Source organism: Miniopterus natalensis, chromosome 12, assembly GCF_054644295.1.
Source record: "Miniopterus natalensis isolate mMinNat1 chromosome 12, mMinNat1.hap1, whole genome shotgun sequence".
Classification (NCBI taxonomy): domain Eukaryota; kingdom Metazoa; phylum Chordata; class Mammalia; order Chiroptera; family Miniopteridae; genus Miniopterus; species Miniopterus natalensis.
Genome location: NC_142092.1, coordinates 37,060,810 through 37,085,440, shown reverse-complemented (window position 1 = coordinate 37,085,440; position 24,631 = coordinate 37,060,810).

Genomic DNA, 24,631 nt, shown 5'->3' with positions numbered 1-24,631 from the left:
ACCTATTGAATTAACTGACACCTGTCTATTTAATATTATAAAATCAATCTAAAACCCCATGCAAATATTATCAGCAAGAGTTTGTCCTTACAAATATTTGGGAAATATATATAAGCAGGCTCAATAACAAAGATACACTCCTTTGAGGGATTCAGTCTAGACTCAATACCCTAAATATTCTTAAAATACTAGTTCAATGACATTTGGATGAAAAATGACACCTTTCTTTTCAATAAAGGTCATTTTTATTTCTCTAAAGATTTGGAATATATTCTAAATAGTGTCACTGTCTAGAATTTTTTTAAATTTCAGAATTGATAGGCAAGAATGTCTCTGAAAAGCAGTGAACAATGACTTAGGTTGGGATATTTTCCATCATGACTTCTTACTCACACTCTTTAATGATTTATTACTTTTCCATGGCAAGAGGCTCTTTGTAACTGAGCTACTTGCAGTGAGATATTAACAATGTAATCACATTAGCATAACAAATTCCCGGTTGTAAAGTAATATATTTTCTCCAGGATAGCTGTGGACCAAGTCAGCAGTCTGTACTGCCTCGTTGCCAGGCGGTATTGCCAAGTATCTTGGTGTCAGTCACAAATATAGTGATAAATACATGTTTTGGTGCTTGATGTGGGGAGTCTTTCTTATGAAAATAAAAGTAACAATAGTCTCATTAATCAAGCTGTCTTATCCTGTCACTGTATGTGTTTATGTGGTAGACTGTGGGATATTGAAACAATGATGTCCAGAGGCTATTACAATTCCAATATTTAAGAGCACCACTATATCACCTTCCAGAACTTTCTAGAATGGTTACATGTAACACCTGGTTTGTAAAGAAAAAAAGGGAACAAATATTTTTATTATAAGAAAATGGCACCTTAGTCAATGTGGCTCAGTGGGTTGCCATCATCCAGTGCACTGAATGGTTGCTGGTTGGATTCCAGGTCAGGGCACATGCCCTGGTTTCAGGCTTAATCCCCAGTGGGGGCCATGCAGGAGGCAGCCAATGTGAGAGCTGATGTTTCATTCTCACATTGATGTTTCTCTCTCTCTCTCCCTCCTTCTCTCCCTAGAAATCAATAAAAATATTTAAAAAAGAATATTCCAAGAAAGTCAATTGAGCTTATTAAATACCCAATATATGCATTCAATATACCAACTTTGTAGCCCATAATTAAAGATTATAGGCATTTAGAGTCTTTTATAAAAAGATAGAAACTTTTAAATAGAATACACCAAAATCCAAAATCCTATTAAAGTGTAAATATACATTCAACCAAGTATTTTTTCCTAATATAATTTAAATTTAATATAAATTAATTTAAACATTTTCATTCATTATATGTTATGAGACTTGGCCAAAAATATTATGAGATTTATATTTCGCTAATTGTCATATTGAAGGACTCATAGAAAACAACAAATCCTTTGTTTTGTATTACATTATGAAAAATTATATTTAAGCCAAGTTGATACAATCTTTAGTAATAAAAATAGTATTACTATATTTTCTCAGTGCTAAGGTGCCTTTTATCTTTCACATTTTAACCTTCTAAATTGGGATGTATCTTGTAATTGATGTAAATATTTAATGTAGATCATGAGACATATTCAATTTTTTATAACACAGGGATATGGCATTAACTAAGCATTTGGCATATTTTAGCCACTGTACTTGACAAAAATGTATGAAGTGAGCATGGGTTCAGAGATGCAACTACTTTCTGCAGCTAGACACATCAGTAACTAATGTTAAAAAGAAAAAACTTGACTTAAATACTTTTTTATAAATTGGAATATTGTAGAAGCTATCCTTATAATATATTGGTATGAATAAAAACTCGAGGCAGGAATCCTTGCCTGTTTCGTTCATGTATAGAGCTCTCAATTCTGTAGCACCTGGAATGTCATAAAGGCTCAAAGAATAAATGTGTGACTATTTGAGCTGCTTAGAATTTTACAAAGTTGTAAACATCTGAGTCAAATTAGATAATAACAGCAGATACAAATACAGCTCTTATTTTGCACAGGGCTGATTTCTAGGTTCCTTACTCATACTAACTCATTTAAGCTTATGAGCCTTATGAAGTAGGTGCTGTTTTTATTCCCATTTAACAGGGGAGGAAACAGAAGGTTTAAGCACCCTGCCCAAATTCACACAGCTAGTAGTATTGGAGCTGGGATTGGATCAGCCACCTCTGAGCTCTTTGTTCTTTAACAGTGGGCTACGCTGCCTCTGTCAGATCCTAGGAATTATCTAATCTAAATTCAAACCTCTCCTGATATTTCAGAGCATTATTGATGGGATTTGTTAGCTTAGATCCTCATGCTTCCGATTCCCAGCCTCATATCCTGCCCACTCTGTACTATATGCCCAGTCAAAGGAGGAACTGGCAATTCAGTCATGCAGGAATGTGGTGTGGTGGCGGTTAGAGAGTAGGCGTTTGGCAGCTTAAAATAAAATAAATAATAAAATTAATATAATACTATTTATCCTTAAGGAATCAGTCATTCAGCCTGTTGGATATGATATAGGTGTTGTTAAGCAAGAATTGCTGAACAAAATCAAAATGGCATTTATTTGGAAAATACACGTTAAAATTAGGACAAGAATCCATGAGTAATAAACAAAATCAAAGTACAAGAGTTGCCAATATAGATAGTAGTATCTTTAAAATCAGTTTGTTATGAAATGATGAGTCTTTGGCCAACAATTATATAAATACACACAAAAACCCTTATGAACAATGATTTGATTTAAACAGCTATGCTTCTATTTCATGCTTCTTATTAACATGTATTTTGTGTGCAAATTTCAAGAATTAAATGAAATTATTCAATAACTTACTTTCCATTTTGGTAACAGAGTATTGATAAAGTAAGACCCAACTTAGCTTTTAAATAACATATACTGCCGGTAATTTTAATTAATAAAAGATTTAGTTTTAAGACATCTTTCCTTACCCCCCAAAATGCAATCATAAGGCACTTTGTGTTAGACATTGTAGTAAATGCATCAACATCGCTAATAAAACCACAGTGGAAATACATGGGTAGATTTTGTTTATTGTTCCCTAGTCAGCTTCTTGATGAATCAACTCTTAGCCTCGGACAATTTCCCAATATTCTAGACAGGTGACAAACCACTGATGACCTCAGGTTCCCAGAACATTCTGCTGTAGGCCAGGCCGGACCAGACCAGAGCAGAACACAGGCTCTCCTTAGACTTCTTAACATAAAGACAACAGATGCTTTGTGTGATGTCATCACCTTTAAAGCACGTGGTGAAATTGAGCATGATTTTTATCTCAAGTACTGGCCTTGAGAGAGGAAGAGAAAATTTATCTCTCAAGAGAGAATGATCCCATATACTTGGCATGTACCAGAGACTAAGTGAACAGCTAATCAGAGGAGTAACTTATGAGAAGAGATAATTACATGGTGTTTACAGTCAAAAGACTAAGGCTCAAATGTCAACTTAAGGACTTATTAGTAGTGTAAGCCTTAAGAAGCATCCTACCATCTCTAAGTAATGAATCCCTCACCTGTAAAATTTGATTAGTAAGACCAATTGTGAAGATGATTTTTGAGAATTAAATAAGATATTGTCTGATAAGTGTTTAATATAGAACCTCTACATAGTAGATGGTCAAAACTTTTGAGATGAATCCTGACAATATTGTGTTACATTTTAAAAAGTTGGTTTGTATGCCATATGGGCTTTTCTTTTCTTACATTTTAATTTTCTTATTTTTCTCTGAATTTTTTCAGATGGCAAAGGGCATGCACCAAATGCAACATAAACACAAACAAATAACCAAGCAGATGGAATTTATAAGAAAAGAAGAAAAAGGAAAGAATGATAAGCACTTTCTGCCATAGCAGTGCTATCCTACATACGTGCTAATGATTTAACATGGACCCAATTTATTGTCTATCATTATAACCTTCCGTTAAAAAATGGAATATACACTATGATGTGTCTTATGTTACTCCTTCCTAGGTCTTAATCTGTCTTATTGGCTTATTGACATATTTACCAATGAAAAGCTATAGTTTTTATTTCAGTGCAAGGTGCCACTGAGGTACATACATACAGGTCCTCACAGAACATGATTTTGCACCTACGGCCATGCTGCAGTGGCAGGCGACAGCTCCCCCTACTGACCAACAATGTAGAGGAAAGTAAGCGTAGCTGATCCTACCCCTAAAAGCATTCAAAACTTATCTCATGGGTCTATCAATGGGACAATATCTAGATAAACACACACACAACCACACATGCACACATACAGACACACACACACACACAAATGCTGCTTACCCACATTTTCATTCTTGCCCTGCATACATAGGCTTGACAAATGCTGAGCATATGAAGGGCAAGTTGATACAATTGAAAGGCACACTTTTTTGTGTGTCTAGCAGTACAATCCAGGTGTACTAATGTGGGTACTTAATAATAACCACATAAATTTGCATCTCAACCACAAGATTTTAATTTTATTTAGGTATGAAATACTCAAGAATCAATAATGTCTGCATTAAGTTTAAGTACAACTATTTTTTAAATAATCTTTATCAGTTTTTAACTGTTTCAGACTTTAAAAAAATTTCCTGAGCTATTCAACTAATATTTATTAGCTGTCTACTCTGGGCCAGACAGTATGCTAAGTGCTGGGACTCAGCAATGAGCCAATCAAGCAAAATCTTTTTCTTCGTGGAGATTACATTCTAATGGGAGAAATCAATGTTCCCATTAATTCATACTCAGTTTCTGAAGTCTTCAATGTATAAAACATTTCAAATAAGTAACTGTGAATTAATCGATCCCTTAATGAAGTTTGGAAATGTGAGTTTTGATTCTCTTAACGTTGCTTAGACACTGGAGTTGACCTCTTTTTTAGTACATTTGAGGCTCTATTTCTAGTTCCCTGCTGATGTTTTTAAATGAGCCCCAAATTGCCAAATAAAAAGAAATATTATGAAAACCAAATATAAAGATATGAAAAATGGGGAAATCATTGGTGCTTTTGACATGGAATACAGTGGGCGATAGGCCTATGTAAGAGAACATACTGCTGTTTCTTTAAGATCTTGCTCCTTTTACAGTCTCCCCCAAATAGGAGCCACCTCTATCATTAAATTTACCATTCTTTTCATTTACAGGGAGTTACAGAGAAATACTAAATAAAGCATGATTTGCAAAATCCCCATAAGCTTTGAAAGGGCAGGAAAGATCGTCCAAACCAAAAAGCATGTATACAGACCCTAGAGGGGGTTTGTGTTTAAGGTTACCTTCTGTTGCAACTCTGTTTTTAAGCTACTCAGATTAGATTTTTTTTGAAGCCAAAGGTAACCTTTCCAAAACTGATATATGAGCATATTTATTAAATCAAGAACTGGCCACGGAACACTGTTGTGTTACTTTTCACTTGTCGGCCAATGTTCATTATCGTTGAGCTGACAAGTGACTCAGGTACAAGGGAGGAATGAGAACCGAAGCTCCTTCTGCTTCTTGTCCCTCCTAACAGCACAGTGAGAAATGTCACCTTGACAGTCACTGTCTCTCTCTTCCATACGTTAGCTGAGGCCCCATCCTACAGAGAGTGCGCAAGCAGTAAGCAACAGAGATCTGTACTTAGCTAATGCAGTTTTAAGGATCCTTTCTCATCTCTCTACAGACTGACCATGAGAGGAAAATCGAGACACCAAAGAGATTATATGAAGCACATCCTGACCGAGCGGTACAGAGAACAAACACGGGCAAGGTACAGCGACGGTAGTGTTGGGATATAAACTGTCTTTTAGAGAGGAAATTCTATATAAAAATAGAAAATAGAGCCACTGAGATGACTATAACCACTACTGGAAAATAAACAGCTCCTTTTTATTTTATTTTTTCTAGGAATATATCCTAAGAATCCTGAAACACCAATCAGAAAGAATGTATGAACCTGTCTGTTCACAGCAGCACTATCAGCAGATCCTTTTTAATATTAAACTACATTACTGCCGTAGTATCCACACGTTTCTTCCCTCTGCTGTTCTCATTCTCAGCTGGTGGAAGGGAAATGGCTCAGAACCATCTGGAGCACCCTTCGAGTAGGGTACATAAATTCTTCTTTCTCAGCCTTCAACATTATCCCCATGCTAACAAATAATGTTTAATATGAGTGCCATGTGGTTATTTCAACTTCCTTCTTCCTTACAGAAAACTACTCTTTTAATAATGTATTTAGATTTTTAAAAGTCTGAACTTCTTTGGTAGAGTGGAGGTGATTTAGAGAATTCCTACCTTTTCCAGGGTCAGCATTGATCTTTGCTCTGCTGAAAGAGGAAGCGGGGCTGTCACAACCGCAGCTCACTTTGCAAACTGATGAGCGCTCTGAGACGCCCCACGTTTTAAAACAGAGAACTCACCCGGGAGAAACAGGAGAGGAGAATTAGCGGGTTAGGCCCGGGGGAGAGGGCTTCACTACTTCTCAATACTCTCAGCTGAGTCGATTTGAGACCGTATACTCCTTGATTGGAATTTTAATTAAAAATATTTCCCCTGTACAACTACAAAATTAGCAATGCACTTGACTAAAGAGAAATGTTATGTTTCTCTTGAGCTGCTTTTTAAACTAGTTTTGGGGAGTGGAGACTGTATTCATTTTCTATTGCAGCTATAACAAATTACCACCAATTTAGTGGCTTAAAACAACACAAACTTAATATAAGGTCACACTGGGCTAAAAATCAAGGCGTCAGCAAGGTGGCCTTTTTTTCTGAAGGCTGCAGGGGAGAACTCATTTCTGCCTTTACCAGCTTCTAAAGCTGCTCCTATACCTACCTCAGTCTGTGGTCCTCTTTCTCGAACTTTGCAGCCAGCAATGTAACATCTCTAAGAGCTTCCATCACCACACCTTTGTCTCTGCCTTTGTCTCTCCTCTTCTGCCTCCCTCTTTGCTTTGAAGAACCTCGTGATTACATTAGGCTCACCCAGATAACCCAGGAGAACTTCCTTAACGTAAGGCCAGCTAATTACCAACCTTAATTCTATCTGCAACTTGTTTCCCCTTCGCCAATAACCTAATACACAGTATTCACAGGTTTGGGGGAGTAGGGTATCCAACGGGAGGACATCTTTGGGATGCCTCTATTCCGTCCACCACGGAGACAATGAGTGAGAAGTACTTAAGTAAATTGGGTGATATAGGGTCAGTTTATAAATCCACAGGGCAAAACTTGAATTAAAACCTTCAACCTCACCTCCAGATTATGGGGTGATTTAACAGCTCATTTTGGCCACCTACTAATCTGACCAAATTCTACAGCTGCATCGATCGTCTCTATGTCAATAATGCAGTCAATTTATACTCTAGCATGCAGACATGGTTTCGATAATATGCCCTAGATAATGACTTTTAAATATTTAAGACCATAATTGATTTTAAAGTATCATTTTCCATCTCAAAAACAAGCACATCCAAGGATAACAACAACTTTTAAATAATGAAGAATTTATCGTCCTGCTCTTTTCCCTTTCCCTTCCTCCAACATATATAGGATCTGACAAGGAAAAGTGATGGACTCATGGGAGAAAAGCAAAATCTCCTTCACCAAGCAAACAAAACGCGAGGGAGAGAGAGAGAAATGGGAGAGAGACAAGGAGGTTCAAAATGTGTACTGTACTCCTTATAGTTTAGGCCTCGTAGAGTTCCTGATAGGGCTGTTATCGTATCTTTGCTATGTCATAGCTCAAAAGTTCCATTTGCAGTTTCTGTGACTAATAACCACTTATTTTTTCAACCACAATTTATGAAACCAAGTGCCAGATCCTAGTGTTAAGAAGAGGAATGAGACAGGGTGTTCAGTGCAATAAAGGAAGTGCGCTCAGAGGGATATTTATGGTTTACTGGGGAGGCCCGGGAGAGGGTATCTAACATCCTGCAGGAGAAAATGGAGGGTTGGAGAGTAACTTCTTAGCAGATTGATGCCAAGCTGAGCACTAAGGCAGAAGAAAGCACGAGCCAGGCTGGGGGTAGGAGTGCAGCCGACGTGCCAGGAGCAAGGAGAACCATGGACTAAGCAACAGAGAGGTAAGGGGGCCCCTGGGGTCCCGGGAGCCCCAGCTTTCCCTCTCAGCATGCTCACTGTTTCCATGCTCCAAGGCTGTTTCAGCACCGCCTCCCGGAGCGATCTTCCCCACCAGCTTCACTTCTCAGGCCTGCCCAGTAATCACCACCATAGCAGCCTATGGACTTTTTTAAACCAGCATTTATCACAGCCTTCAGTTTATGTTAGTGCGGGTGTTCAGGTTTTTCTTCCCTTCTCCCTCACGATCAGATGCATTATCATCAAGGCATTTTCGGCTCTAACCTGAGCATTTTCTTGTAGTAAATATTCATAAATATCAGATGAATGAGCTGAACAATGAATAAGCAATTGCATCAAGTATACATTTGACCAATGCTGTGTGTGCACTACATTTAAATGATTTTCATTCGTGGAATATCTTCAGTGATTTTAAATGATAAATTTCTTGTGAGGTTCTTCCCTAGTCTCCCACTTATTTCAGCTGCCCATAAACCGCAAGAAATCACAGTGAAGCTGGGGAAAAATCCAGAAAAATTAGAAACTTGCCTGTGGCCATCCAAATGCAACAGTGTCCCCAGGGAAGACGATATTTTGGGATTTGGATGTGGAAGCAGAACAAGCTGATAAACAAGCCTGGAAACCTAATCTTTTCTCGTGGCTTTGGAATAACGAAAGTAGTTTTTAACAGCATTCATCTGATAACCTTTCGAATAAATATCCTTCTCATATTTGAATTTGTAATACAAGACAGTGTATTAAAAAGTTGAAACCATCATGTTGCTTGACATGCATAGGAAACATATTTGAAGGCATTTATCTCGTGGATGTCCATATGTCATTTTCTTTTACAAGTTTATTTTTCTCTCCTCAAAAAGACATTCGAAAACTCATTTCACAGTGTCACGTTGAGATATAGGTTCCTGCTGTTAGGCAAAGCACATTCTCTAGATTCATGTTATACCAGAGCTTGAAAATCTTCAAAACTATAGGTGTCCCCAAAATCATATACATACTTTGAATAATTATTAATTCCAATGGATTAAATCTGAAAAGAAAGAAACATCAATTGAGCTATCAGAAAAAAGTGTGTATACATATTTTGGGGACACTCTGTGTATCTCTCACAGCAGGGATCTATTCTCTCTCTCTGACTTTTGGAGGAGATACCAGACACATATCTTCCAATTTCGAAGTCTACCAAATCACTGGTTATAACTAAGAGGAACCTTATCTGGGGTGCTAATGATTCAGACATGATCTTAGGGTAAAATGGCAGAGGAAAAATACATTAAAAGAAATAAGACCACAAGACTGTAATTATATTCATAAAGGCTTTGAGTAGTATTTTAAAAGCAAAACTACTACTGGAACCGAAAATAATTTTGTGCACACAGATATATGTACATGAGTGAGCGATATATGTAAAATTCTATGCCAAGAAATAATGATGTTGCTTGTAGATACTTTTGCCCCAACCACGCCCTCTCATGTACACAGTCTTAAGTAAGTTCTGTGCTGCTCCGGCTTCTTCAAGCGGCTGGCTCCCCTTCCACACGGAGTCAGGGCATAACCAGCCCTGGGTGGTGAGACCCAAACTCAGGGGCGCTGGGCTTATTCCTGCCCATGCTGAGCCACTATTTATTGCTCCTCTACTCGGCTCTCACTCAGGCTCTCCGTCCAGGGGCTCAACATTTGCTTTTACCTAGAAAAGGCCCATCCTGAAGCAGCGCCACATGTGGTTTATCCAACTCTGGCCTCAGCGCCATCGCCTCTTCCCACTCAGGGTGTTCTTTTCCTGAAAGTTAAAAACTGCTCTAGCCTGAGGCACTCCTGTCATGGATTTGAGCTAACACCTGTTTATCCCTCCTCCACACACACATGTCTTCTACATTGGAAATAAGGATTTCGTTTTCTAAGACAGTATTTTTTATTCTCCTTTCTTTCCAGTAGCCAGTAGCTTAGAATCAGACACGAAGTGGGTACACCAGGCAGACTTGATGAAGGCTCAGTCATAATGTCCCTCTAGCTACACAAACACAATATCTGAATTACTTTTCAGGTAAAACAAAGTGTTCCCTACACCTAACTTCCCATGGGAGATATCTTCTCTCACTTTTTTTTAATTTAGAAGAAAACTGGTAAAGTTTATGTATAAGTAAGAAGCATGTATCTGAAACAGATCTTAGGCTTAAAAGCAAAAAAATAACTCTCTTTTGTCTTAATAAGCTACTTTGTTCAAAAACAGAACACTGCATTAGGCCTGAGGAAGATAAAAAAGTAAATACACAATTATTTTTATATGCGGTTGGACTAGAAAAATTCAAAATGACAGAGCCAGCCAAACCAGAGGCAGTAAACTCCCTAACCAAGACTATTCTTTAGGACTACAAAAAACCTGAGAGTGCATTTCATTTGCTTTCTCTTGTTCATTAGAAGTCTTTTTCCCTCAACAATCAGTATTATAATTGATCTTCAATTACTAATGTAATTATTGATTTTCAGTGGTGAAATGTAACCATAAGTTTTCTCACAAATTGCCATTAATTCCCTTGCTATATTTAAATTTTAAAATTCATTTCAATATAACAAATATTTATTTTACTCTATCACAATTTTCTCAAATTTACTTCTTTATTTTCAACATTCCTGTCTGTAAGCAAATGCCTAGTTATAACCTTAACTGTTTTGTTAACAAGACCTAATGTGGAATAAATGAGTAAGTGACTGAGACTGCAGGATATATTACGGAGAAAGAATGTTTTCCATCCTATAACTATAAATATTTATCTCTAATAGAAAAGAGAACATGAAAATAACTTTAAACAAGCTAAAAGTATTGTGAAAGTAATCACATTGTAACAGAATAGTGTTTCCAAAAATGCATATAATAGCCCCCAAAACACATCTTTAAATAAAATATTTGTTTTTTGAATTTTGTAGCAGCTGATAAATCACCATGAATTCAATGGGAAATATATCAGAATGAGTTACAAATTAATGAGTTAGTAAGCCAGGTTCAAAGCTCAAGAAACCCATGAATATGTTCTAAGAAACACCACTTAACTTTGACTTTATAAACCTTGGGAGATAATTAACTTTATGACAAAAATTAAAATAAGTATGCAATTATAAATATGAACTTTAACTTTTATCCCCCCAAACTTGTACTCTCATTCTACACTTGTTTAAAACACTAATGATTCATAACATCATAGCAAATTAAACAGAATAGTTGGTTAAAATCATTTTGCTTTACCGTAAAAAAATATCAACTGTAAATGTAAATTGTGACTTAAAGTATATATAAAAATATGACTCCCACTACTTGTAATATGAATTGCTGAAAATCTTACCACTGTAAATTTTAAGAGTCTATGCGACTAAAATTCTTGGTGATATTCCTCTAACAGATCACGATCTAACTGTTTTTCCATGGGGGAATAATTTTATTTCTAGAAGACAAATGGATAATTCAATGGTAGATGTGGTATATATTTTGCTTTTATGGTACTTGTGAGTAGACAAGATCCAGGGAAAGAAATACAGTGGAAAAGTGTCTTAGAATTATGATTGAAAATGCAAAATCTTTAAAGCCATTTTTAAGATTTAAAACACAACACATGATTATATATCCATTTATTGCACATTTGTTTGTTAAGCTAATGTTGACTAGTTAATAAAATGCTCATTTTATATTTACCCCATTTTGCTCATTGCCCATTTAGAATGCTAGTAGAGACTTTCTGTGAAACATATTTCCAAATACCCTTTAAAAGTCTGTGCATCATGTTTTATAAAGCAATTCTTAGAGCTGTTTTTCTCCCCTTAAATAAGCACTCAGTCACTCAAAAACACTTAACTGCAATAGCAAAAAGCCCCTCAATTTTGTTTTAAGCCATTTCTGACATTTCTGGAATATTTAAAAATATATTTTCAAAACACACATCTCAGAATTGAAAGTACTTGGTATTTCATACATGATTCTTTTCTTTTTATAAACACATTTTATTGCTGCTTTTTAGCAAATAATGACATAATACTATTTGCCTCTACATCATAGATCAAAAAACACTGTTAGCTGGAAATTAAAACTAACCTTGTTTTTTTTCCCAGGCTATTAGCACAGTGGAGGAAGGGAGACTCTACTGTTAGAACAACACAGAGCAGGGGCCTTGGTTACATCAGAAAAAAATGAAACTGCCCTTATCCAAATGAGCAAGGGTGATTAAAGAGATTTTGCAAAGTGAAGGTGAACCTCGGAGACTGAATGGTCCTCAGAAAAAAGTAAAGCTATTGTTGAAAATTTTTGTAAGCAATGTAAATATGACTTAAATTTTCCAAATAAAACTGGTGATTAAAAACATTTGAGGCAGGGGATTTTTATCCACTCGTTGTTTTTATTGCCTGGTCTAGTGCGCTGGGGCCAATGGCTCACCAAGTCACAATAAACCAGAACAGAGAACTTGAGAGCTGGAAAGAGCGCCAGTGTTACACAACTCAAGGGGTTTGATGCTTGGGGTGCTCTGCTCAAGGAGACAGGGTTGTCACCAGGCAGCTTTAGTCACCTGCAGCAAGCACAGGAGACGGGAGATTCACATCCAAAGCTCTGTCTCCAGGAAGAGAGCCTTGCCCAATGCTCATATACGTGCCTGTATACGCTCTTCGGTCAATTACATGTTGACTTCTTCTTTGCAGTTGGCTGCACTTACCCCCTTTTGAATTTCTGTCAAACTCATCCTGTTTACAGCTGCATCTGCAAAATACTGTGCTATATTTTAACATTTAGCAAGAATAATGTTTAGAACTGCTCAGATCTTGAGACCCTTTGTCCTTAATAGCTAGTAACATCAGTGCTATGCTAATTCAGACCAATAGGTTTTTTAAAAATATATTTTTATTGATTTCAGAGAGAGGAAGGGAGAGAGAGACACACGGAGAGAGAGAGAGAGAGAGGGAGAGAGAGAGAGAGAGAGAGAGAGAGAGAGAGAGAGAGAGAGAGAGAGAGAGAGAAATATCAATGGTGAGATAGAATCATTGGTCTGCTGTCTCCTGCATGCCCCCTGCTGGGGATAGAGCCCATAGCCTGGGTTTGTGCCCTGACCTGACTGGGAATCAAACTGTCACCTCCTGGTTCATGGGTCAACCCTCAACCACTGAGCTGCATCAGTCAGGCATGGACCAATGATTTTTTTTTTTAAATTTTAGAAACTGGAGGTTTCCTTCTTCAAGGAAAATCTTACTCTTAAAACCCCAAACATAAAACATATTGAAACAAAAATAATAAGAAACAAAGATGCTTTGTTGATACTGGGATAGCGTAAAATTGAAAGTCCAAAGGGAAAAGTACTTGCAAACCCAGGAAAACCTAGCCCTTCCAGGGCCCAGTTTACAAAATGCTCATGTGGTCCAGTCCTCTCATTTCATGCTGGGAACAGCAATGAGTTTATGTGACGTTATCCATAGTCATACAGCTAGTGGCTGGTGACAGAGCATCCTGAACTTCCATGAAGGCAGACTTACACAGTTATTTGCCTTCCCAAATCCAAATCCAACTTATGGCAAGAAAATAAATCAAATATACTTTTTTTAAAAAAAATCTTTTATAGGAAGAAATCATTGCCCATGTAATGCATTTATTTGAAAGGATGCACAGTGGCATAATGAAAGTAACATGGTGGTATTTTAAGATAGACTTTTTCTTGTGCCCTTTACCATCATTAACCTGGAACTTGTGTCTGTAATGCATTTGATTAGAACATTGGGATAATCATAGGTTTGATTTCATATGGGCTGTGTGGTATAAGTCCTTCATTGGCCTTTAATTAAAGCAGCTAATTATCTTTCAAATGCTAAAGGCAAGAAAGTGTGATAAATTGGTATCTTAAATTTTGAAAGCCTACTAAAAACAGATGCTGAAGTTAGGATGGCCACCATCATCATTATACATAAAGTATTTACATAAAGTATCCTATTATTAATATGAATGTCTTAATATACATTTAAATGTCATGATTCTGTTTCAAATTTAATGCCTGTTTTTGTTTTCATTTTCTTTTTTCTTCTTTCTTTCTTTTTCCATTTGGCAATGGTTAATGGTTAAAGTTGGGCATAGTTAGTGCCAGGTTAATGGTCAAGCAGACCAGAAGTTATGAACTAATAAAGAATTCTTTCTCACAATAATAAATGTAAACCAGGCTAAGATCCTCTTAATTTGGAATAAAATGGGATGGTATAGTCCATAAACAAAATTCTTGACACCACCTGGTTAAGAACATAAATAAAACTAAAAAACCTGTCTAGCCCAGCCAGCATGGCTCAGTGGTTGAGCATCAACCTATGATCCAGGAGATCTCAGTTTGATTCCCGGTCAGGGCACGTGCCCGGGTTGAAAGCTCGATCCCCAGCAGGGGGCGTGCAGGAGGCAGCCGATCAATGACTCATCATTGATATTTCTATTTCTATCTCTCTCTCTCCCTCTCCCTTCCTCTCTCTGAAATCAATAAAGAAATATTTAAAAAAAACAACCAAAACCTGTCTAGTCAGTTCACATCAGATCCAAGAGATTTAATTTGTCCGAAGCAAATTCTGCACATTGTTGGGAATTTGAGAATTACTTCTCTAATCTATCAAACTAATCATAAATGTCATACTAGGTTTTAATTTTAGGTTTTTGGACTGTAGCATTCAAACTCTTCAAAAGTGAAATAAATGGTATTTGTAATTTTCTGTGCTAAATGCATAAAAAGGAAAATATCCTTATTTTTCTTCTTCTCATCATTTATTTTAAAAAATTAAGGTATACAACATGATAATTTATTATATGCATACATTGTGAAATGATTACCACAATCAGGTTAATTAATATATCCATAAAAAAGTACATCCATCACTCACATAGTTATCATTTCACTTTATTCTATTGGAAAATATTCTGTGACATCCCAAGGAGAAAATATAAAGTCAGAAATCTAGATGGATGCATTTGTAGAAAATTCTATATTAATAAAATAAAATAATTGTATATATTATTGAACATAATATTTTTTTAAAAGGCATTTATGTTTGATTATAGAATATTTTGTACTTATAATACAATACTGACAAAAAAATGAGGTGTAAAATATTTTAAAACTATGTTACCAGGATCCAATCTCCTGGTTAAAAAAAAATCCAATTATAACAATAATGAAAAACTATAACTGTGTGTAACCTTTTGGAAAGTCAACTAATATAATTTTGTGAAGACTAAAAGATTCCACTGTGGCAGGGCGATGGGAATGTGGCTTCCCCACCCTGCAGGCCTGCTCCTTCCATGTGACTCCCCTCGAGCCCACCCTTCCCATTCTCTCCCACATCATCACAAAGGCTCTTTCTGAGCTTTAGAAATTTGGCCCAAGTTGAGGCAAAGAAAAAAAAAGCCTTTATATATATATTTTTTTATCCCTTCTGACTACTGCATGAAAAATAGTCAGTCAGCAAACGAAGATATCAGTAATAAAGTAAAACAATGAAGAAAACAACAACAGTAACTCTGAAGTCAAAGCACGGTTATCCTAACCGAACTGGTGAGATCTTAGAGGACGTTTCAAAGGAATGCCTATGGACGATTAAAATTTGATTTCAATCGTGCTAAATGTCAAATACCTAGAAACTACGCTTTGCAAATAAAAATACATACACACTGAATCTAAAATATGCTTATGAAAGCCAGTTCACCCACTGACTAATGTGACTTTGAATGAGCTAATTAACTTTTCTGTTACAATCTTCTCATTGTAAAATGAGAATAAAAGAACACCTACATCACAGGGTTGCCGCAAGGTGACACATAAGGTGATCTTATGGGAGCTCCTGGTTGAAAGTGCATGTCCAACACATATTAGCTATAACCATTAATATTTTTAAAATATAAGCTTGGAACTGTATTAAAAACTTTCTAAGAATTGTAAAAAGTTGGCTTTAATACATTTTCAGAGATTAGAAGTAGTTGTGTTTATGTGTTCATGACCTTTTATTGCCTTTTGTAATCAATAATCATTATATTTCTAATTAAAATTTTATTAAAAATTCAGGCATTACCTTATACTTACATTTTTGAAAGGTAAAGACATATGACCTGTCATGCACCTCTTTTTTCTTATCTTTAATCTGTCCACATATCAATAAAGTGCTTGTTTTAGACAACCATGTATGAGAATTATATTGTGAAAGTCAGAGTACTTCTAATAGGTAAAGGGAATAAAGAAAAATGAATAGAGGAGCAACAGTAAATAAAAGAATACAGGAAGGAGAAAAAGCAAGAAAATAAATGAAAGTTTTGAAGAAAGAATCAGATCTGAGGTTTTAGCTTCTTGGAATTTGGAGCACTATAAACCTATTCCCAGTAGGTGGTGCTAGAGTATATATATATATTTTAATATCCAATAAAGCTGACTAGGTGTCTTTTCTCCACATAGAAAAACAAAACAAAAAACTCCACAACAGATACAGGGAGTTGAGCATTGATTGCTAGAGATGTCAGCTTTAAACTAAATTATATTTTCAGCCACATTATAAAAAATGAGACAGTCTGAAATGTGGTGCTGCTGTGAGGAAATGCTGGAATGCCAACATGCATCACAGTCCTTTCAGTACTTTCCCTCTGAGGCTTATGTCACTATTTGTAAGAGATGCTTTCCATGGCCACTTCATAAGTACAAAGAGATTCCCAGTTCCACATAATAAATGCAACATAAGAGGTGCTTTACAGAGGCTCACTTCCCCAATCTATTTCTCAGACTGGCATACAAATATGAGAACAATAACATTTCTTTGTAATATGCTTTTAGTTGAAAAAACACATGGATAGGCCGTGATCGGTGTGGCTCAGTTGGTTGAGCTTAGTCCTGTGCATTGAGAGGCTTCCCCGTTTGATTCCACTCAGGGCACCTGCCTGGGTTGCAGGCTTGATCCCCAGTAGGGGGCGATGTTTCTCTCTCATTGACATTTCTCCCTCTCTCTTCCTTTCTCTCTAAAATCAATAAAAACATATTTTAAAAAAACACGCAGGCAATTAAAAAACCAACTTTTACTTTTCTCAATTAACTAACACAATTATACCTCCTCAAGAAACTAAACGCCTGACAGAACAACAGCCATTCCATTCCTGGCCCCGATTAGTCTCCAACAAACACTCATTCATTAGAGTGTCATCTGTGCATGGTCCATGCTGCTACAAGATAGACTTTCTAGAATGTTGAGAAATGATTGTCATTTTCAGTACAATAACTTCAATTTAATTATAAATGACGATTTAACAAAGTATTTATAAAAAGGAAACATAACTCTCCATTGGTTTCTTATCCAAAGCAACATTCATCTCCCTATATTGTCCCTGGCAAGATCTTTCTACCTCCGTCTCATCTGTTCATGGCAGTCAAAAGATGATTTCATTTCTTGAATGTTCTGAAGGCTATAGCTAGGGTAGAGGGTTTAGAAAGATTGTCAGAGAACATGAAGCATCTGCATGTGTAGAACAACATAATTTTTAAATAAATGTGTGGTGACATTTGTGATTTACATTTCCTTCCTCCTTCCCGGTTTCAGGTTTCAGGAATAAAAAACTGTGATTGTGCAGTAATAAGATTATGAAGGCTAGGCCTCTGATGCAGGGTTAGGGCACTCCTTCAGTCACCTGCAAACTGGAAGGCATGCCAGTGATGGGCCTTGCCCTCCTGCATCAGGTATTTCTGGTTAAGAGGGAAGGGTACTCCTATAAAAGCTGTAAAACAGCATAATGGATTATTAATTTGTATTTTGCCCTGGATGCACTTTTTCCCACTTACCCCTTGCACTCTCTTGCCTCATAGGAGGTTTTGGCTGTAGGACAGAAAAGGTAATTGTTTTCTTGGAAGGGATTATGCCCGGAAGGAAAAAAGGAGATAATTACCTTGTGGAAAAGAGGAGGAGGGAGGGAGGCCTCCTCCAGGAAATTGAGAATGGGAAGGCAGATCTGGAAGTTTTCCAGCAGAAACCCCGGGCTCTCAGATTTCTGTAACCCTTATGAGCCAAGACAGGGCAGCTCAGAGGTAACCGAATGGACGCCAAGAGCAAAGGGCTTCCCCAGAACGCCTAGTTTTTCCTAAGACAGATGTGAGTGAGAGAGGACCCAAAGAGATTCAGATTGAATTATCATGGGATTGGAGCTCAGAGAAACATTTATTTTAAAAATAAATACTCTTTCTGAGATTATGGGCTAAGATTTGTATTTTAATTCAAGTTTAGTTTCTCATTCTGAGATTTTTTTAACCCCTAGGGATTATTAGTGTAACTAACTGTCCCTCTCAACAAAAGGAAAATAATGCTTGTTTCAAAGAAAATAAAAAATGTGAGGACAGGAAGTGAAAACAACTTTTTTCTTTTTTTTAATGCTCTTGCCTAGGGAAACACATTGACTAGGGGAGCAAATGCGAAAATAAAAATTCAAGTAAATATCATTATGTAACAAACCAGTTCTGGTGAAATGGGAATTGGAGAGGGGTAGACTCTGTGGATTTTCATATTCTTGTTACCTGCATGTGTGCACTGCAACAAAGAGTCATGTTTGGGCTTTTGTAATGTGAATCAAGAAACACCCTCCTAGCTGAATTTTGTTATGAAATAGAGAAGTTGGCATTTGCAACCTTCTGTGTTAGGGTAACAAGGAGGTGACAAACAAGAACCAAGATGACAACCTATCTTGGGTTTCACCACTGCTCCTTTAGCTCATGAAATTCTCTCCAAACCTGCCTTATTTCAGTTCCTTAAACGAACAAGGTATGTGTAGCTTGTGGTTAGAAATGCTCCGTGGTTAATTTTTTCTTTCCTTCTGCCTCAATTAGAGCTAAGGCGAAAGAGGCAAGTACTTTCACCACCTCCTTTTTAAAGGAAAGGTAGATTTTTTTCCCCTTGAGGTTTTGCCCTTTGAAGAATTCCAGCATTATTTGACTGGGGTCCTACTTCCCAGATTTCGTTTCAGGTTCTGGACTTTGTTTCCTGTCCCAAGGGTGGGCCTAGTACTTACTCACCCCTCTGGATTGCCTTCTTGTCATGTCAAGCCTCTCCTCTCCTCTCATGATTTATAAAGATGATTGTTAAACTATATTGACATTTCTCAATGTGCTTCACCAAAAAAGATTTTTCTGAATACAGAATCAGCTATCTTGACCCTGTTTTCTATTAAACACATTTGAGTCAGCCTTTGGTCCACATTCCTACACCAAAACTATTAAGAGATAATTTTCAGAAAAAAGTAAAATCATGACTCTCATGCAGATATGAGATGAACATGTGATGAAGAATTTATTTTATTCATAGAATATGAGATGTGGAAAAAAAAAAAATTCAACCTAGTAAATTTGAAGATGTAATTTACTTTATTAAGCGACTCATGCGGCAGGCAGCATCCACTCCAGCGACTAGAAGGGTGTTCCGAGGACTTGTCCAAAATGGAAGGTTTTTATAGGGAGAAGAAAGGGACCCAATAAAAGGAAATATTATTTTTAGACCAGGACATCTTCTGTGGGGAAGGGAATGGCAAGGGTTCTTATCACCCAGAATGCCTCTTCTTTCTAGGGGGGGGAGTGGGAGGGGGGTGAAGGGAGTCCACGCGACAGATTACCTTGTTGGTGATTGACCAGAAAATACCAGACTGCTTGATTAAAACTGTGTTTTGGGGGGAGAGAGAAACAGCAGTTAGCTCAGGTTTTAAATCTAGGCTTATTTTCATGGACTTTAGCACAAGTGACACCACCTCAGTCTGTGGTTTTCTCTTAAACAGAGAGAACCAAGGAGATATTATAACCAGTTCAAAGGAAAAGTCAAAACAGCACACATTTCTATGGAGTAAAGGAGGTTGAAATTGAGGATTCTAATATCATAATTTTGTGGCCAAACATATGGAACCTTCTTTGACCTGGTCTCTGACCCTGCTGCAGTGACGAAGCCATTTTGCAGTTGAAACTCTGACTTTGTCCACCTGAAGAACTGCGTTCTTTGCGTTGTCTGTTTCGCTGTGAAACTTGTTTGACTGGTCTATTTTGCAGACTCCAAGGGAAACTTAGCTATTGGCTCCTGCCTGTGATCCCCCTTCCCTGCTAACCATGTCTTAAGACTTAGACTGTTGGCCATATCCAGTGACCCTACTGGCTGACCATAAGTCAAACAAAACTACCCATGGTTCTCATCTCACAACCCCAGTTCCTGACTACTGAGTTAGCAGAACCCTGAAAAGCAAGTTGCCCTCACCAATCAGAAAATAAATAATGCAAGTTTATGGCCTTGATTTCTTAGCAACCCATCCCCTTGATTAGCAACTCCACCTTGAAATTCTTGCCTCTGTACCCCTGCCTTATTCTTCCTGCCCTAGAGCATGCCTTCCTGTTCATGCCAAAAAAGCTTCTCCTCTGATTTGCAAATCTTATTAGAATAAAAATTCTCTTTTCTGCCTCAGAAGAGTCCTGTGGAACTTTTGTTTGCAAAATGAATTGCAAATGGAGACAAAAGTGTGGTTTTTCCACAACCAGTTAAGTCACTATCAAACTAGACAGGAAATGTCAATTAAATGCTACCAGACCAAAGTTTACTTATCAGTTACCTACATTTACAGAGAGTTGCAAGATAGCTTAGAGACAATGAACTGAACTAAAATCTGATAACCCAGCAGGTCAGAAAATGCAGTTGCCTATTGAAACACATTTTTTTTCTACACTAATCTTTTCAAGGTTATTAATGACCTCTACACGAAAAATTGAATGTTATTTCTCAGTAACCATCTTGCTACAACTATTAAAAACTCTTGACATAATTAATGGCTTACTCCTTTTTTAAAAAAATTTCTTTGCTATCTCCTTTGCAGGTTCCACTTTATTGTTTTCATAAACTTTATCTATACTCATTACCTAGGTGATTTCATCTATAGTAGTTCCAAGGGTTTAAATACCAACCGCATATTTAAAACTCCTCATATTATATCTTCAATCCCAACTTCTCTTGGGTACTCCTGACATACATTTTTCAGATTAGAATCAACTGTCAATTTGCCATCTAAAAATTGTGTTATCCAAAACTGAACTTTGATTTCTTTCAATCCATCCCTTTTTACACACACACACACACACACACGCGCGCGCGCGCGCACACAATCTCCATGCAGTTCTATTTACTCAAGCCAAGTTTGTAGAGCAGCAATTTTCAACTTTTTCATCTCCTGGCACACATAAACTAATTACTAAAATTCTGCAGCACATAAAAAAAATATTTTTTGCTGATCTGACAAAAAATATAGCTATAATTTTGATTCATTTGCACCAGACAGCTATTGTTGTGTTAGCTGTTGTCACTTTTTTATGTGACAATCTAAAGGAAAAGTAGTCAGTGCTCAAAATAGTCAGGTGCTGCATGTTTTAAAGATTCCTGCCACATACCAGTTGAAAATCACTGCTGTAGAGTCATCCTTAATATCTTCCATTCCCCCCCCCCCCAGGGCCCATTCTTCACTCTTCTACACCCTGATTCATGACAATGAAAGCTGACCTGTAGTAACTAAATCAAATTTCTCCCTTGTCCTTTGTCTCGCAGTTGGTTCCATTTAATGGAGAGCCTTTGCTGAAGACTGGAGGGAGGGAGGAGAGTGAGGTCAAAGTATTGATCCCCTTGTCTATGTCTGTATGGGGTAGCCTTGAGCTGGTTACTTTCCTTAAGGTGATCTTAATTACACTGAACACAGATTTTTATTTTTGTGTAATAAATTTTCAACTTCCAAATTTGAAAATCTGCATCTTCTCTTCATTCTCCAGGGCACTGTAGTTTTCTTTGGATTTCCTTATACCCTATTCACATCTTTCTAAATAATTTTTTATTGAACACACCTCTGTCTTAATTTCATGTGCCATATGTTTTCTGATGGAACGCTGACTGATATTCACCCTCTGTTTCACATCCAGCAAATTCTTTTTATCTATTTTCAAAATACATCCAGAATTTAGCCACTTCTCACTTAAAGTTCCTTGGTCTACCACCATTATCTCTCTTCTGATTTTGCCCTAGAATTCAGAAGAACAAAAAAGAGTGCTAGAAGAAATGCACAATTTTCTGTTAAAACACAAAATTTATTTTTTTCTACACTGATTTGTCAAGAACATAAAAGTCAATGTTATTTCTCAGTAACCATTGTGCAAGTGTGTAATAGCCTCATACACTTATCCTTCTACAGTCTATTCTCATACACAGACTGAGTATCTTTTAATACAAATATCATATCCCTCATGATCAAGTTTCCTACCCCCTGTTTTCTTTCTCTTCTGGATCCTCGTTGTGCTCCAGCCTTTCTGGAACTTCTTGCTGCTCCTTTAAAACACTTAGCACATTCTTGCCAGGCTGGGCGTGGCTCAGCTGTTGAGCGTGGACCTGGGATCCAGGCGATCGGGGTTCAATTCCTGGTCAGGGCACATGCCCGGGTTGTGGGCTTGATCAACGACTCTCTCATCATTGATGCTTCTATCTCTCTCTCTCCCTCTCCTTTCCTCTCTCTGAAGTCAATAAAGATATATTTTAAAACGCTTAGCATATTCTTACCTTAGGGTTTCTTTACTGGTCTGGAATCTGCTTTCCTTAGATATCCATATAATCAAATATTTGAAAGCTGTTGGTTGGTCTCAAGTCACTTTAAAGGTGAAACACAAACAAAATCCGAGTTGTGCAATGATCTGTCAGGAAGCCAATAATGAAAAAACAAGTCAGCTGGATAAACAAGATGGATATGAAAGAAACCTCAGAACACCATAGTGGGTTCAAGCAATGTTTTCTTTAATTGAAAGAGCATAATTATGGTATTGATATTATAACTAATGTTGGTTTTTTTAATTAATAAAATTTTCTTGAATAAAGTTGTGATTGTCAAGTGACTTTCTAAATTCTACACTAGAAGAGACATATTAACACAGCAAATTTATATTGTACAGATAAAGATAAGTATGCTTCATGTTCCTTTCATAAAACTGAATTACTTTATATTTATAGTTTTGAACCTGAAGCCCCTCTATTTTTATTGTATTAGTATCGCTTAAAACTCAACTTTTATATGAAACAATCTCAGTTTCATCTTTGATGACATTTCAGCATTCTTTTATGTTCAATTATACATTAAAATTTCCCCATGATAGTAGCAGATTGTAACCTGGCATTTTTCTGAAGATTCCCAGAGTCAGTATCAACTGAATCAAATTCAAATTTCCATACTCACCTTATTTGATAAAAGAAAAATAAGATCTATTTAAGCCCACATAAATCAAATGGAAGTAAGGGAAATAGTGAGTACCCCTTCTCAGTAGCTCCTAAAAAATCCTAAGATTTACTCTGATTGGACATCTTCTGAAAATCAACATCTTTTTCTCTACCTTAATAATAATAAATTTGAAACTAAAATGGAAAGAACATATCTATTTATAATAGAGACAAAACAATAAAATTCTGAGAACTAAATATAGCAAGAGTAGTATAAGACATAAAAGTTAAATTCTGAAATCCAAATGAAGTGTACAAAGATCTTGAAATGTATATGAATCTCTAAGAATAGCCAAAAATTTATGAATATTGAATAAAAATAATTAAGCAGGCTAAGTAAGAGACTTCCAAGTAGTAAGATAATGATAAAGTCACTGTAATCAAAAGCGTATGATATTGGCACAGGACTACATAAACATATTATTCATACATGGTTGAGCACCACAGAAAGATCAATATATAGGGGATTTCAATCTAACCTAGTGGGAAAAGGTGGTTAATTTAATAAAGTGTTGATGTGATTGATTATCCATCCACAAGCAAACAGAATTGTATCTCTACTGTTATTTTTTATAAGAAAAATATTGGAAGAAAATAAGAAGCTATTAATAGAAACCTGGGCTGGGACTTTCTTAAGTATGACAGAAATCTCAAAAACCATAAAGGAAAAAAACTAGATATAATTGGCTATTTTAAAATTATATATATTTGCATGGCAAAAGACACCATAAACAAAAAGAAGTTACAAATTCAAATATGCTTATAAATTAAGTGTGGAAAAGTTTCTATTTTTCTTATAGACTAGTTATTGAAGGGCCATTGCATATAAAACCCACTCTTGGAATTCATCGAATCACTTAATAATCGAAAGAGGAATTTCAAAATTTCAAATATTGGAAGAACTTTTCTGTTAAAACTTTTTACTAACAGAAATACCTTTCTAATGAAATGATACTTCTAGAAAATTAAGAAATGTTACCCCAATTCTCTTTTTTAAAATAAGTAAATAGTTAACAGAATGGTATTAGTTGAGAAATACATAGAGTGAAACAGAGCAAATGAAACACAGAAGCAATGGAAAAATAAGTAAGATTTCAAAATGTTCTCCCTTGGATTTTTTTTTCTCCTCAGAAAGACAAAAGCTTGGAAGGGTCAAGAGACTTACACTTTGGACCAAAAAGGAATTCTAGAAATGTGACAATAGAGAGAACATCCTGTTTTTCAGTCTTAACTATTG